General features: G+C 35.3%; 1 long non-coding RNA gene across 1 annotated transcript; it reads right to left on the bottom strand.

Annotated features, from left to right (window-relative positions):
• Positions 1-1,374: 1,374 nt before the first annotated feature.
• Positions 1,375-10,374, bottom strand: LOC140013231 (uncharacterized). The gene is made up of 2 exons (XR_011820301.1): positions 10,142-10,374; positions 1,375-1,581 (listed from the first exon to the last, which is right to left on the bottom strand). It is a non-coding gene; the product is annotated as an uncharacterized lncRNA (long non-coding RNA).
• Positions 10,375-14,903: the final 4,529 nt, after the last annotated feature.

Raw genomic sequence — 14,903 nt, 5'->3', positions numbered from 1 at the left:
ATTTTCCTGACCTTGGATCGGTGCAGTTGCCGATCCCTGGTCATCCCTTTGAGGTTGGGCCTGTCTAGTCCCTCGTCCACGACCTCGACCACGGCCTCGACCACCTCTTAGTCCTTCCATGACCTAGGCGTGCCTAGTGCAAGAAATAATAAATTATGCGATGCATAACAAAAGCAGGAACCACTCAAGAAAACATTGGAATTAACAATAATTTACATTAATTAGCATATCAAGTTCATACAATTAGCAAGTCATGGGGTAGTCACAAAAATATAGCACACAGATGCCACAAGAGTACTTTTAATCACATACGACTAAAGTAAAGTCAAGTGCCTCAAAAGTAGGCCACACAGTCATACAAAAAAAATGCAATGGCCTCAACACTAGCATCACCCCAGCTAAATCTAACTACATCAGTCAAAAGGGGCTAAATTTTTTTTTTCTCGTTCATTTCCGACTCATATCAAACAATTGGATCCTATTGAGTTACATAGGACCATCCATCAATCTTTCTCTATCTCTCTCTCTCTTAGGCTCAACTACATTCTACTTCTCTCTAGTGAATATTGTCCCACACTCAGTTAAAATATTCTGCGCCAGATGTCTCATTTTTCTTACTATATGAACTGGACATTCGTTGACCTCCTGCACTTGTTCTCACAAAACATTAGTCCGTTCTTGTTCTTCGCAAATGGAGATCTTAAGTTTTTAGCATTGCCCTCAACTCTTAATTACTCGGGTACAAGAATTCGAAATAAAATAAGTAACATCTCGAGCTGGCCAGTCCCAAGAGTAAATCACCACATTTAAGATTCCTACCCAACATACATATCTAGTCTTTCCCCAAGTATTACGATAAAATATTTATACCTATCACATTCATGATTCACAGCTTACACTCTAAAAGAGTACTTAAGTCTTTACTCATTCATATGATAAGGACCATAATACCATTTGGCCCAATCTCACCCCGCGCAAATACCACGCGAAGCGGCTCTGATTTTTTTTTTTTTCTACAAGTGGTCACTTAACTTTCAAACCAGTCCCACAGTCCGGCATTCTAAACTTCAAATTTAGAATACACTACAAAGATCTGAAGCCTAAACTCTGATACCAACTGTGACAGTTTTCAGGGTCACATCACGGGGTACCTATCAGCTTGCCACCCGCACGCGGGCATCCCCTACGGAGAGTTTCGCTTCGTGACTCTTCACGAACGAGAGGCTCGGGGCTTTTCCAGACGAAGGACTTAAAGTCCCAACTGTCGGCATATGGTTCTGATACCAACTGTGACGCCCCCACTTCTCCCAAGAGCGAACCCAATGGTATCCGCGGGACGCCTGCCCAGCTCTCGCCAGGACTCAAGACAAATCAAATCGAACTTAACGATACATACCAAATACTACGAGTCAAAATAAAGAAAAGTCGCTTCCTTAACTAAATATTTAAATCTTACATCATGTTCACAAAAGATACATCAAGTTCCAAAATGCAACCATTAAAAGTCGACTACACATTTACAGTCCCGATTCCAATCAAAAGTATAATCTAGTCGGCTTTACCAAAATCTTCCGATCCAACCTGTTAAGGAAAACAAACTAATAGGATGAGCCAATACTCAGTGAGGCCAAGAAAACACACATGCAAACACATAATCCAAGTAGCGACAACAATTACATTGTAGGTAAGGCTATCAAATTCGAATAATTCACATTTCGAATAGGAAAAATAAACAGAAACAATTCAAGGATACTGTAGCTCTCAGGAGCTAAATTCCACGTAGTCGAGTCGAAGTCTTGATCACATCTCACGTTGACACTCCGTCAACCACATAAGTATCAAATCCGTAGATACACCACTTTTCTTCGAATCCCGTCACCGTTACACCCCCTTACCGGATCCGCTCATCAAAGTTTTTGATAATACTCGAGTATATCATGGCAATACTGCACGAGTAATGCCGAGCAAGATCTCTCCAATAGATCATGCTCTACGAATATCTCATGGTTTGCTAAGCTTATCGACCAAGCCCATGCTGGCTCGATTAGCAAAGTTAGCCAATGAGTTTTGGGCGTCCCCCGAATATGAATACGAATACGAATATAAGTCGATGAGCAACGCTCAAATCGACGATTCCAAATAGGAATCACAAATACGGATTACATATACGAATCACATGTACAAATCACATCCATATTACCATGTACAAGTTGGATACGAATTCACATAGCAAAATTCGAATATAATTTCATTTGAAAGAGAACGAGTGCGATAAAGTACACCCTCGTCTCAAAATTTCAAATTTACATAACGGATAAGAAACAGATAACCACTTAACAACAAGTTCATGCACTTGACATTCACAGTGATTCAAGTAGCGAGTTCAAATGATGGTTTAGGCGTCTCCCGTGAGATCCTCTGGAAGGTCCTCTTGAGCGCCTGAGCATTTAATAGTGAATTATCATTCACACATCCCAATTATCAAGGAAGATTGTGCACTAGTACAATCTGGGGAAATTTCATGAAAATGAACCTCAATTACTAGTAAATCGAGATTAAAGTGGAGTTTCTTAATGTACAAGAGCAATCGAGTTTTGTTATCTTGGAAATCAAGCATAAACGTTCAAGTATTATCAAAGGAATAAGGAATACTTGAAAAACTCCATTTCCTTGAAATTCAGAAAATTTCAGTTTTGATACGATATTTTGAAAAAATCGTATCTTAGATTTCACATGTCGAAAATTGGAAAACTTGGTACCGTTGGAAACCTCTTCCAAAGTACTAAAAGTTCGTAGAAGACACTTTCCATGAATCTAAGTGGAAGGTGTTCAAAAATGAGTTTAAAGTTGCTGTTCCAAATCACCCAAGATTGAGCCGGGATTGGTTTTTCGCTAACTTTGAAAATTCAGGAGAATTCACTCGTTGCAAACCAGCCCTTGAAATTTGTAGCTCAATTAGAGGTGCAAGTAAGGTTTAGGGCAGAACAAGCGGATCGAGAATCGGAGTTTCGACCACCAAGATATGGTAGCTCAAAGTTGGGTAAATTTCAAGACTGTTAACAAATTTCCAGATTTGGTTCCGACTTTGGACCTTTAGTTAAGTGTCGAAACGGACTTGGATTGATACCAAATTTTGGAATATAATACCAAAATATGAAGGGTATCTCTCTATCAAATTTCATGAAAAAATACCTTCGGAAAGGTGGTTAATCAATCAACCAAAGTTTGGAAAAATCCTTAAGGCAATCTGTCCAAATCTAATGTTTCAAAAACGAGGCAGTCGCCGTATTTTGATCATAACTCCCTCAATTTAACTCGGAATTGGGAATGGTTGATAGTGTTAGAAAATACATTCACAGGGCTAAAATTGCACAGAAGAAATCGTTTCAAGTTTCAGCATCCAACTGGTTCGAAATTAAGCCTAAAGTTGGAGCATCATCAAATCATTTCGGCAGAACGGAGAAACAGGACAGCCGACTTCAGATGAATGGTGTGGCTCACACACATGAAACCAGAATGTGCACTATACACCGTTGGAAACATGGGAACGTCTATTTTCAAATTCCGATAACGGCACTTGATTTTGACGTCGGAGTACGGAGTTATGGATGAAACACGAACACTGGTCTGGTTACGACGGCAACCGTTTTCCCAGATTACTAGCTTTGGAAATAAATTCGTTTGACCCACCAAAACTCAGTATTTTTCAACGAAAATTTGTACACAACTGCTACAACATGTAAACAACATAATCAGGCCATTAAATCCTCAGTTTCTGCATTAAAATGACCGAACAGAGCAGGGGTAAAATGGGAACTTTTTGTTTCAAGAGTTCAATAACGTTTATGGTAACAAAGCACCTTTAATCTACTTCCTTAAGCTCTAATTCAGCAACAAAACAATCATCAAACATCATCACAGCCATCAATCCAAAGTGGGAGTTCATAGAGCCCACGTTTAACAATTTTCCCAACAATACAAGCTACTAAAGTGACGATTCTAGCTCAAATGCATAAATCAAACTCCAAAAGACAAGTTTAAGGTGATGGATTACTACCTACTTTGATGGCTGGTTAGGACAGAAGTTTCGGCCCCTTTGAAGCTTGAAGAACCGTGAAAGCTCCTCCCTTTTCCAGCTAAATGTGTTGTCCAAGACTTAGGCTAAGTGGTGCTAAATTTTTAGAAGATTCGGTGGTGATTTGCATGAGTTTTGGAAGAAGAAATGTTGAAGGTTTCGGTTGTCCCTTTTGCTGCTGCTATCCGGCCATGAAGCTTTGCAGAACTGAAATGAGATTGCTGGTTCCTTTGCGTACATAAGACGCTTGATGTCTAATATATTAAATACGTCAAATCAATTACAACTAGTGCCCTACGCACGCGTTTTGTGTTCGATTTCTCTTACGTTTGTTGCACTAGTGCACTAAACCTCTAGGGCACTTACATTCATATAAATATTATTCATTCTTAATTATGCCAAAATAATGGTCCAAAGTCCCTCAATTAAGCGCGCACGTGAAAACACGTATTTCTAATTTAGGCGCAATAAAATTGAAACCTTTGAGAAATTCTTATAACGATCGTACCACTAACTATCACTTCAATATTTAAACCTAAAATTGCCTATTTTAGGACCATTGTATATGTCTTAAATTTTTGAGCTTATTGTACTCCTAATTGGCTAAAGTTTTCAGACACGTTTTCACTTTTTCACTAAACAAGCTTCTAAGAAAATAATTTTTTGAAACGAGACACTTTAAAAATATAACGAAGCTATAAAACCATATATTTAGGTCTAATAAGGATAGAAAATAATATTCGGGCAAAAATCCAAATAGATAATTAATTGAGCCAAAATTAGGGGTTTAAAAATAATAATTTTACGAGTTCTCACGTGAATTGAGTATTAATTCCTCAATTATCCTTTCTTAATCTATTATTGATCGTTCTTAATTCTCTAATATTAATACACTCTCGATTCAAATATAGTCTCGAAAAACGTGCACTCGTTGTTCCGAACTAAACGAGTTTTCGAAGAGTGAATTTTTCCAACAAAACGCTTTTTAAAAATATAAAAGAGGCGTCGTTCCATATAAATGGATTTTAAATGATCGAAATAAATAATTTGGAGAAAAATGAGTAAATAAATATTTAAACAAACTACTAATATTCGATAAAATAAAATAAAAAATTTCGGGCCCTCACAAGTTCAAGTCATCTCACCAAACCCACAAAATACTTTTGGAGTTCAAACTTTCACAAAAGTTGAAATATGGCCACAGGACCAATCATAATATACGTATAAAGCAGGTATTAAAATTTCACACAGGAAAATCTCACTAAGTTCCCAACTAGGTTAATCCATTATACACTGGTAAATCTAATCTTCTGGTTTATTCTCGATTCATATTCAGTACTAGGATCTCATTAAATTATATAAGACTATCCATCAATTTTTCTCACGAGTACAGGGTTGTCTAAGTCCTTGGCCACGACCCCTTTTTCCTATTCCTGCTACCATACTTAATAGGAGTCTATAAGCGCAAGAAAAGGAATAACTAATCATAAAAGAACTTAATGCGTATACAAGTTGCAAAAATATTTAGAATCAAGACATGATTCTTTACATGTATCGAAGGTTATAGTACGAGTTAAGAAGTCACAAAACAAGCCCAATATGTCAAATACTGTATATAGGCAATTAAGGATCACAAAATGTAGAAGTATATGCAAGTGGGATACAAAAGGTCTCACGACGTGCACCACCCTTCCTAAGTCCTTAATTAAACCAATGGGTCCGAATATCACTAATTTCAATTAGATCACATGCCTTTACGAAATTAGATCCAATCAAACCATAACACAAGCGGAAACCAAAGGTTATCCATTCGAAATTCAAAATCTTTAATAAGCAAGCTATCAACCAGAGCACCATCATCTCCAAGAATAACTAGTCTTAGGGTTTTATAGTTAAAGTCTCAAACTCCAAGTTCAAACCCAAGAAATAAGTACAACTTGCTAACTTACGTGTCAAATGGAAACCAAGTCAATTCACACTAACTGCGTGTTCTTGAATGCAGTTACTCTATATCTTAAAGTTCCCTCAATCCGTACACCTAAAGATAGGCTCACCCTTCTTGAAAATCAAGAATTTTAAAAGATAAGAAGAGTATTTAAAGTAACAAAAATCTTATCAAGTTCAAGATTTAATTATAAAAACATAAGTTCGTCGTTCTTCCAAAAATTCAAGATATTTTTATTTTTATTATTATTATTATTATTTTTGTAAAGTATAGATGAATTCAAGTGTGAAAATACACCAGTATACAATCAAGGGGGAAAATCTAGTTTAGAAAATTTTAACCTTGTATCAGCCCATCACATACAAAATTTCAAGAAACTCATCAGTTATTCACAAATTTTTAAATTGAAATTCAAGTAAAATTCACATATTTACCAAAATCGAAGAATTACACATACTTAAAGCATATATATATTATTTCCAATCATCATTTGAAAATAAAACTAGTACATCCTCAGTTTTCCTTTAGAATTTCAAAGCATAAATTCTCTAGGAGGTAAATGAGCAGGAAAATGCATTTTATTCCTTTGAAACTCTTTCATCTGGGTTCACAATCACGATACATGGAGTTTGACCATCAAATCTCGGTCTCTTATCCGCTTTAGCCAGCACTAATAATTATCTCACTTCTTTTCACACTTACAAGTATAATAATAATTCAAATTCGTCCAATCTTTCACTACTAATCTCTCATCCCATATTTTCCTTCAATATAACATCAACTAATTCCTCAATTTTTTTTTTATTTCTACAAGTCCCAAGTAAGAAACTCTCAAGTAACCAATTTCTTTAACCCGTAGGATACAATAGACCCTCTAGTTCACATAATATTCAAATTAATCCCACAGTCAGCCATCCTAAATTTTAAACCTAGGATACACTACAAGATCTAAAGCCTATGCTCTGATACCAACTGTGACGCCCCCACTTCTCTCTAAGGCGAACCAAAGGGTATCCGCGAGACGCCTGCCTAGCTCTCGCTAGGACTCAAGCAATTCCATTTAAACTTATTGCCGGACCACACCAAACGAGTCAATAACTTAGATACAATAAATGCGGAAGCGTCAAAGTTTAATAAAAGTCATCCGATATCCAACCCGCACATCGGGTGTTCAACAACCATCATATATCCCAAATATACATCATGCTCCAAAAGTTACATTCGGATTCCAAAATACAACCCAAAAGCCAAGACAAAGTCAAAAGTAATAGAAACCCTAAACAAAAGCGTAGTAGGAAGGTTTCTTCGATACATCGCCAAGTTCAATCCTGTTAAGGAAAACAAATCTACAGGGTGAGTAAAACGCTCGTGAGGCCAAGAACACACATGCAGGCACATAGCTCAGGTAACAAGCCAAGTAACAATTCAAGTAATAAATTTCAAGTAATTAATAATGCCAACAAAATGTAACCAAAACAATTCAAGGATATGGTAGCTCTCAGGAGCTAAGTTCCACATTTTGCCGATGTCATTCGTATATCTCCCTGCGTTGACTCTCCGTCAACCGGGTTGATATTTCATATCCGTAGTTCACCACTTACTTCTCATCCGTCCACCATATACCGCTTCGGGCCCGCACGATATTTAGAAGGTTATACTCCACGAGTATGCCAAGCAAGATCTCTCAAATAGATCAAACTTATCATGTAATTCTCATGGCTCACCAAGGTTCCCGACCAAGCCCATGCCGGCTCGAGTTCCAAGGTCGGCCTATGAGTTTGGGCGTCCCCCATGTATCATGTAAGTGTCGAGGAGATTCACTCCAACGACATATGCAATCATAGCATACCATGTCATGTATTCAAGCATTTGACAGGTTTAAGCAGGCATTTCAAGTCATGTAACCAGGCAAATCATATTAAGCATGAGTCATTCGTTTCAAATGAGAACGAGTGCGATCAAGTACACACTCGACTCCATTTTTGTCAAAATCGAATAGGCTACGCATGTAATCAGGTAAGTCAAGCATGAATCAAGTCCTTAGAGTTCAAGTAATCATACACTTGACACTCACCAAGTTCTGCAAGCAAGTAGGTTGGATTGAGAGTTCAAACTTCCACGGTAGGGTCCTCTTGGAGGTCCTCGTGCACGCCTGAACATCGAATAGTAGATAATTACTATAGGTCCCTAGGTGGTGAGAAAGTTTGAACATGAGTAAGGTTCGGAAATATTTTGAAAACTTCGTTTGGCTTGTCTTTGAAGTTGGATTTCCAAAAGGGTGCAGGACTCGAGTAAAATCGGATTATTATCCTTAAAATCATTGGTTGGAAACGAGTACGAGCGAAACAATTGCTAAACAAACGATCGAAATCGGAAGTGGGCTGGCCATGTCACAATCCGGCCGGAACCTGGCCAGATATCCGGCCGGATTCTTGGCCGGATTGGAGGTAGTAGCCATCCTCATTTTTTTTTCAAATTCCAACTACAATCCGGCCGCCTATCCGGCCAGAAACTGGCCAGATTCAAGGCCAGATTCTAGAAAAATACTTCCCGCGCGGATTTCTTTTGAAATTCCAGAATTTTCGATTTTTGGAAAAATCTTTGAAAAATCATAACTTCCTTTCTACTGGTCAAAAATTGATAAACTTAGTACCGTTAGAATCATCTTTGAAAGTACTAAAAGTTTCTAGAAAACACTATTCCACGAATCTAAATGGAAGGTATTCAAAAAATGAGTTTAAAGTTGCTGTCCCAGATCACCCAGGATTGAGCCGGGGTTGGTTTTTCGCTAACTTTGGAAATTCGGCAGAATTCACTCGTTGCAAACCAACCCTTGAAATTTATAGCTCAATTAGAGGTGCAAGTAAGGTTTAGGGTAGAACAAACAGATCGAGAATCGGAGTTTCGAGCACCAAGATATGGTAGCTCAAAGTTGGGAAAAATTCAAGACTGTTACAAAATTTCCAGATTTGGTTCCGACTTTGGACCTTTTGTTAAGTCTCGAAACGGACTTCAATTGATACCAAATTTTGTAGTATAAAACTCCTATATGAAGGGTATCTCTCTATCAAATTTCGTGGAAAAATACCTTCGGAAAGGTGGTTAACCAATCAACCAAATTTGGAAAAATTCTCAAGGTAATCTGTCCTTAATCCTTTTCTTCCCAAATCCAAACGTTTGGCTAAGAAAATCCTCCAATCATGGTTCATATGTGAAAAGAAAGTTTAAGAAACATTCATGGTACATTTGGTAGGTGTTTAGCATCAAGAAATTCGTTTAGTAAGACCACCACAAATGTCACGTCAAATCTGTCCAAATCCAAGGCTTTCAAGAACAAAACAGTCACCGTATTTTGATCATAACTCACTCAATTTAACTCGGATTTGAGCATGGTTGATAGTGTTAGAAAATACATTCATAGGGCTATAATTTTACAGAAGAAATCATTTTAAGTTTCAGCATGCAACTAGCTCGAAATTAAGCCCAAAGTTGCAGCATCATCAAATCATTTCGGCAGAACGGCGAAACAGGGCAGCTGAATTCAGATGAGTGGTGCGGTTCACACACATGGAACCAGAACATGCATTATATACCGTTGGAAAGATAAGAATGTCTAGTTTCAAATGCCGCTAACAGCACTTGATTTCGACTTCGGAGTACGGAGTTATGGACGAAATACGAACACTGATCTGGATTACGACGAAACCGTTTTCCAGATTACTAGCTTTGGAAATAAATTCGTTTAACCAACCAAAACTCAGTATTTTTCAATGAAAATTTTTACACAACTACTAAAACATATAAACAACACAATCAAGACATTAAATCTTCAAATTTCTGCATTAAAGTGACCGAACAGAGCAGGGGTAAAATGGGAACTTTTTGCTTCAAGAGCTCAATACAGTTTCTGGCGATAATGCACCTCTAAGCTACTTCCTTAAGCACTAATTCAACAATAAAACCATCTTCAAACATCATCACAGCCATCAACTCAAAGTGGGAGTTCATAGAGCCCACATTTAACAATTTCCAACAATAATAAGCTACCCATAAGCATAATCAAGCTCTTAAGTGTAAGTTAGCCTTCATTGAACTAGATTTGAAGAGTGGATCATGGTTACCTTACTTGTGTGCTAAAAGGTCAGATTCTGGTGTCCAAAAGTCCCAAGAAAAACCGTGAGTGTGCAGCTCCTTCTTTGTCCAAGTGATTGTCCAAGTGATGAGCTAAACGTATGTGAAGTTTTGGTTGAATCTATGGAGGTTTGGTAGTGATTTTTGTGAGCTTTGCAGAAGGAATGGTGAAGAGCTGCGGCTGCAAGCTATCCGTCCATTGCAGCTAGAAGAATGAAATGTGGTTCTGATTCCTTTGCGTACAAAAGATGCTTGACGTCTAATATTTTAAGTACGTAAAATTTAATTGCAACTAGTGCCCTACTCGCGCGTTTTGTGTTCAATTTCCCTTAAGTTTGTTGCACTAGTGCACTAAACCTCTAGGGCACTTACATTCATATGAATATTATTCATTCTTAATTGTCCCAAAATAATGGTCCAAAGTCCCTCAATTAAGCGCGCACGTGAAAACACGTATTTCCAATTTAGGCGCAATAAAAATTGAAACCTTTGAGAAATTCTTATAACGATCGTACCACTAACTATCACTTCAGTATTTAAACCTAAATTTACCTATTTTAGGACCATTGTATGTGTCTTAAATTTTTGAGCTTATTGTACTCCCAATTGGCTAAAGTGTTTAGACACGTTTTCACTTTTTCACTAAACAAGCTTCTAAGAAAATAATTTTTTGAAACGAGATACTTTAAAAATATAACGAAGCTATAAAACCATGTACTTAGGTCTAATAAGGATAGAAAATAATATTCGGGGCAAAAATCCAAATAGATAATTAATTGAGCCAAAATTAGGGGTTTTAAAAATAATAATTTTACGAGTCCTCACGTGAATTGAGTATTAATTCCGCCATTAACCTTTCTTAATCTATTATTGATCGTTCTTAATTCTCCAATATTAATACACTCCCGATTCAAGTATAGCCTAGAAAAACGTGCACCCGTCGTTCTGGACTAAACAAATTTTCGAAAAGCGAATTTTTCAACAAAACGCTTTAAAAATATAAAGAGGCGTCATTCCATATAAATGGATTTAAAATTATCGAAATAAATAATTCGAAGAAAATGAGTGAATAATCATTTAAATATTCCAGTAATATTCTATAAAAATAAGAAAATTTTCGGGTCCTCACAGTTTCCAATTGTATCTCTTTCCCCAAACTCGACATCCTCAAAGAATCAGACATTTCTCATTTCAAAAATCGATTTAGTCATGGATCCTAAAATTTTAACCCTTCGATCGTTCAGAGTATCCAATAAAATAATAATTAACTATTTTTTAATATAATTTATTTTAGTTGGCCTATAAGGTCTTGTTTGAGTTGGACATTGCTATATATATAAATGTTTCAAACTAGATTTCTTTTCAGTTTAAAACTCATAAAGGGTTTTGTTAGTTGCCTTAGTTAGAATTTTGTTAAGGATATATATTATAGTTTTAAGTGTTTTCTCCAAAGTGACTCCAAAAAGGTAGAATGATAAATCATACTCTTCACCATATCCTTAAGCATCCTATTTCGTCTTTTAATAACACCCGTCATTGTGGGTGAACTCGACATAGTGTATTGTGGGATGATACTGCACTGTTCTAAGTATTTAACAAATAGCTCTAGACATTGTTCACTAACCTTCATATCTACGATAGTACTCACCGCCATGATTAGATTTGATGCTTTTGATTTTTTTTTTTATTGAATTGGTTTTCAATTTCAGCTTTAAAATTTTCTAACATGCCAAGTGACTGTGGCATTTCATAAATGAGATACATATAGCAATATTTTGAAAAATTATCTATGAATGTTATAAAATATTTTTAATTATTCGAAGTAGGCATAGATATGGTCCACAAATATGTATATGTATTAGTTCTAAAACATCCAAGGTCCTATTGGTTTCAAATCTCTTTTATTGGTTTGTTTTCCCTTTATACAGTTCATACAATCATCAAAATATGCAAAATTCAAGTGGTTAAGAATTTAATTTGACACGCGTCTTTCTATTTTTCGTCTAGAGATATGACCTAATCTCTTGTGCCATAGTACAACTAAACTCTTAATGGTTAATTTTCTCTTTACACCTCTGGTACTCAAATGTAGGGAATTATTAGATAAGGCATAGTATGAATTAAATATAAATTATCATAATAAAATAATGAACCAAAACCAATCAATTTTGAAATCATGAAACAATATAAACTTTCCATTTACAAATGAACAAAAATAATCGAATTTGTCCAATACAGAAATAAAAATTAAATTCCATCAAAAAGATGGTGCAATAAATGTTTTATTAAGATCCAAAAAAATTTTGATGTTTAACAATAATAAAAAAAACTCCTATTGCTTCAACTTGAATTGTCTTGTTATAATCCACATAGGTATATCTTTCACTATCATTAGACTTTCAGCAGTTTCGGCAACCTAGCATATACATAATGATGTGAGTAGTTGTACTAAAATCTATCCACCATAGATATCCAGACACCAAAGTTAAACTAACTTCAAAACAAACCAGATTAAGAAGAATACCTCTCTAAGCACGCCCAGTGTGATAGTTAGTGCAATGCTTCTTCTTATACCCTTCAATTCCATAAAAGAAACAACCATTTTTGTTCTTGATTCAACCGATTTTTTTTATTGTTTCTTTTGCGGTGCCATATCTATAGCTTCCTTATCATTCTTCTTTTTGCATCCTCGCCTTTATTATTAGTGGTTGATGCCAAGTGAGCACTCTCTCTCTCTTTTCTTGTTTCAACCTTTTCTCTTCCTCTACATAGTGTGATATGAGTTCATTCAAAGACTAAATCTCTTTCTAACAGTTGTAACTCATCTTAAATTAGCCAAACTATGTAGGAAAGGACATCAAAACTAGATGTACTAGTAATTCTTTAAAGAATGTTAAGTTAAATGCACTCAACTTAGAAGCAAGATGAGACGCCTCCATGATGTACTCCCTAATATTATCTTTATAACTATATTTCATTGAAATTAGACTTGTCAAGAGTGTACTAATTTCAATTTTTTCATTCTTGGCAAAGCTTTTTTTAATGTCTCGAAAGTATGGCTTTAATCGTAGTTGTCGTTTTACACATTATGCTTGTGAATACTTTCGAAATGACCTTTTTTCATGATCATCATCCACTTATAATTTGATCTCTTCCACATTTCCTTATCTCTCATTTCATTAGAGGTACTCTGATATATAAGAGGTGAAAGAGAATCATCCCTTAACGTAAAGTTGAGATCCATGACTATCAAGAAGTTTTCTTTCCAGGACTTGAAATTTGTATCATTTAGTATAGGAATATTGTTGATATTGGTAGTTATATTTGCTGGATCATTCACAACTAAATAGAAAACATTAAATAATTAATAAATTCAAATAAAGATAACTCCATCTCAAAATACTGATGTTCCATTAATATTTTATCTTTGGCCAAAAAAATATTAACTCTTAAGTGATATCTTGACACAATAATAAACACTGATAATAAGAACATGTCAAAAAATAAAATTTTCTTTGGGTCAATTTATAATTCACATATAAAATTTGAATAATCATCATGTAGTTATTACCACAAGTGTACATGCAATTTTGTAAAACATTGACCTCTTATTGGGTCAATCAATATTAACAAAATCGCAAGTACAATTAGTTATATTCTAAAACAAATTAATTTTGATAAGAGATGTCACTTTGGAGACACATTGTTTCAATTAATTTATTCCAAAATATATATAATTATACCGATAACCAAATTTAAAATTACACAAAATTTTAGATCAAAGTTAACTTTGGTTAGCTCTAATCAAATTTGGTCAAAATAGTAAAACCAATCAAATTTGGTCATACCAGATAATTGGATCAAGACTTATTAGATCAAAGATCCATCTTTATAACTTGACCCAAAAGTTTGTCATATAAGTTTAGTACCTTCTTTAGCCCTAAAAATGCCTTATGAGACTATATACTTAGTGGGCCAATTGAACTTTTTAAGGCTCATATAACTATATTAGGATTCGCTTAAATTTAAACCATGATTTCCTTAATGTAAGGATATGCATATTGATTCTTAAACGAAGAAACAAGTCAAAGAATCCAAGTGTTAACCAAATTAATATTCCTGACCTTGTAATTATGAAGATATACCCAGAGTTTTAATTAATCAAGACATGAAATATACAATTCATGATTGAAGCAATGCATGAAAACGGCGTACATAAGACTTAAAACAAAAACCACGCAAACATGCGGGTTCCTTCTAGAATTCAGCCATGAAAGCAATGCATGAAATGCCATGTACAAGAAGACCAAATTTCGGCTTAAGACTTAAACCACCATGTATATGGATTTAAATACTTCATCAAAAATCCAAAAATTATTAAATCTAACGGATCCAATACAAATGAAGATACTAGTAAAGCGAACATAATTGCAAACTTTATAATAACTCTGAAGATCACAAATTTCTAACTTTAAACTATAACGATTCAAAATCTAATACTTGCTCTGGCACCACTTGTTGGATTTTTCAGGATTCTAATATCAAATATTTGAATACAACTATAATCTAAATACGTACCATTTTAAAAATAATCTCTGAAAAAACCATCACTTGGATTCATATTAATTGATTACTACATGAATCATTGGACTTTTAAGGTGGCCTTCCAAATCAATGCGTATTCGCTCATCCTTTGAGAGAATCTTTCAATTTCTCTATGGTATCTTTCTTGACAATGGAATATCAAGAAAG

Source organism: Coffea arabica, chromosome 8c, assembly GCF_036785885.1.
Source record: "Coffea arabica cultivar ET-39 chromosome 8c, Coffea Arabica ET-39 HiFi, whole genome shotgun sequence".
Taxonomy (NCBI): domain Eukaryota; kingdom Viridiplantae; phylum Streptophyta; class Magnoliopsida; order Gentianales; family Rubiaceae; genus Coffea; species Coffea arabica.
The sequence above is the reverse complement of the archived record's forward strand: the minus strand, read 5'-3'. Positions and strand labels throughout refer to the sequence as shown.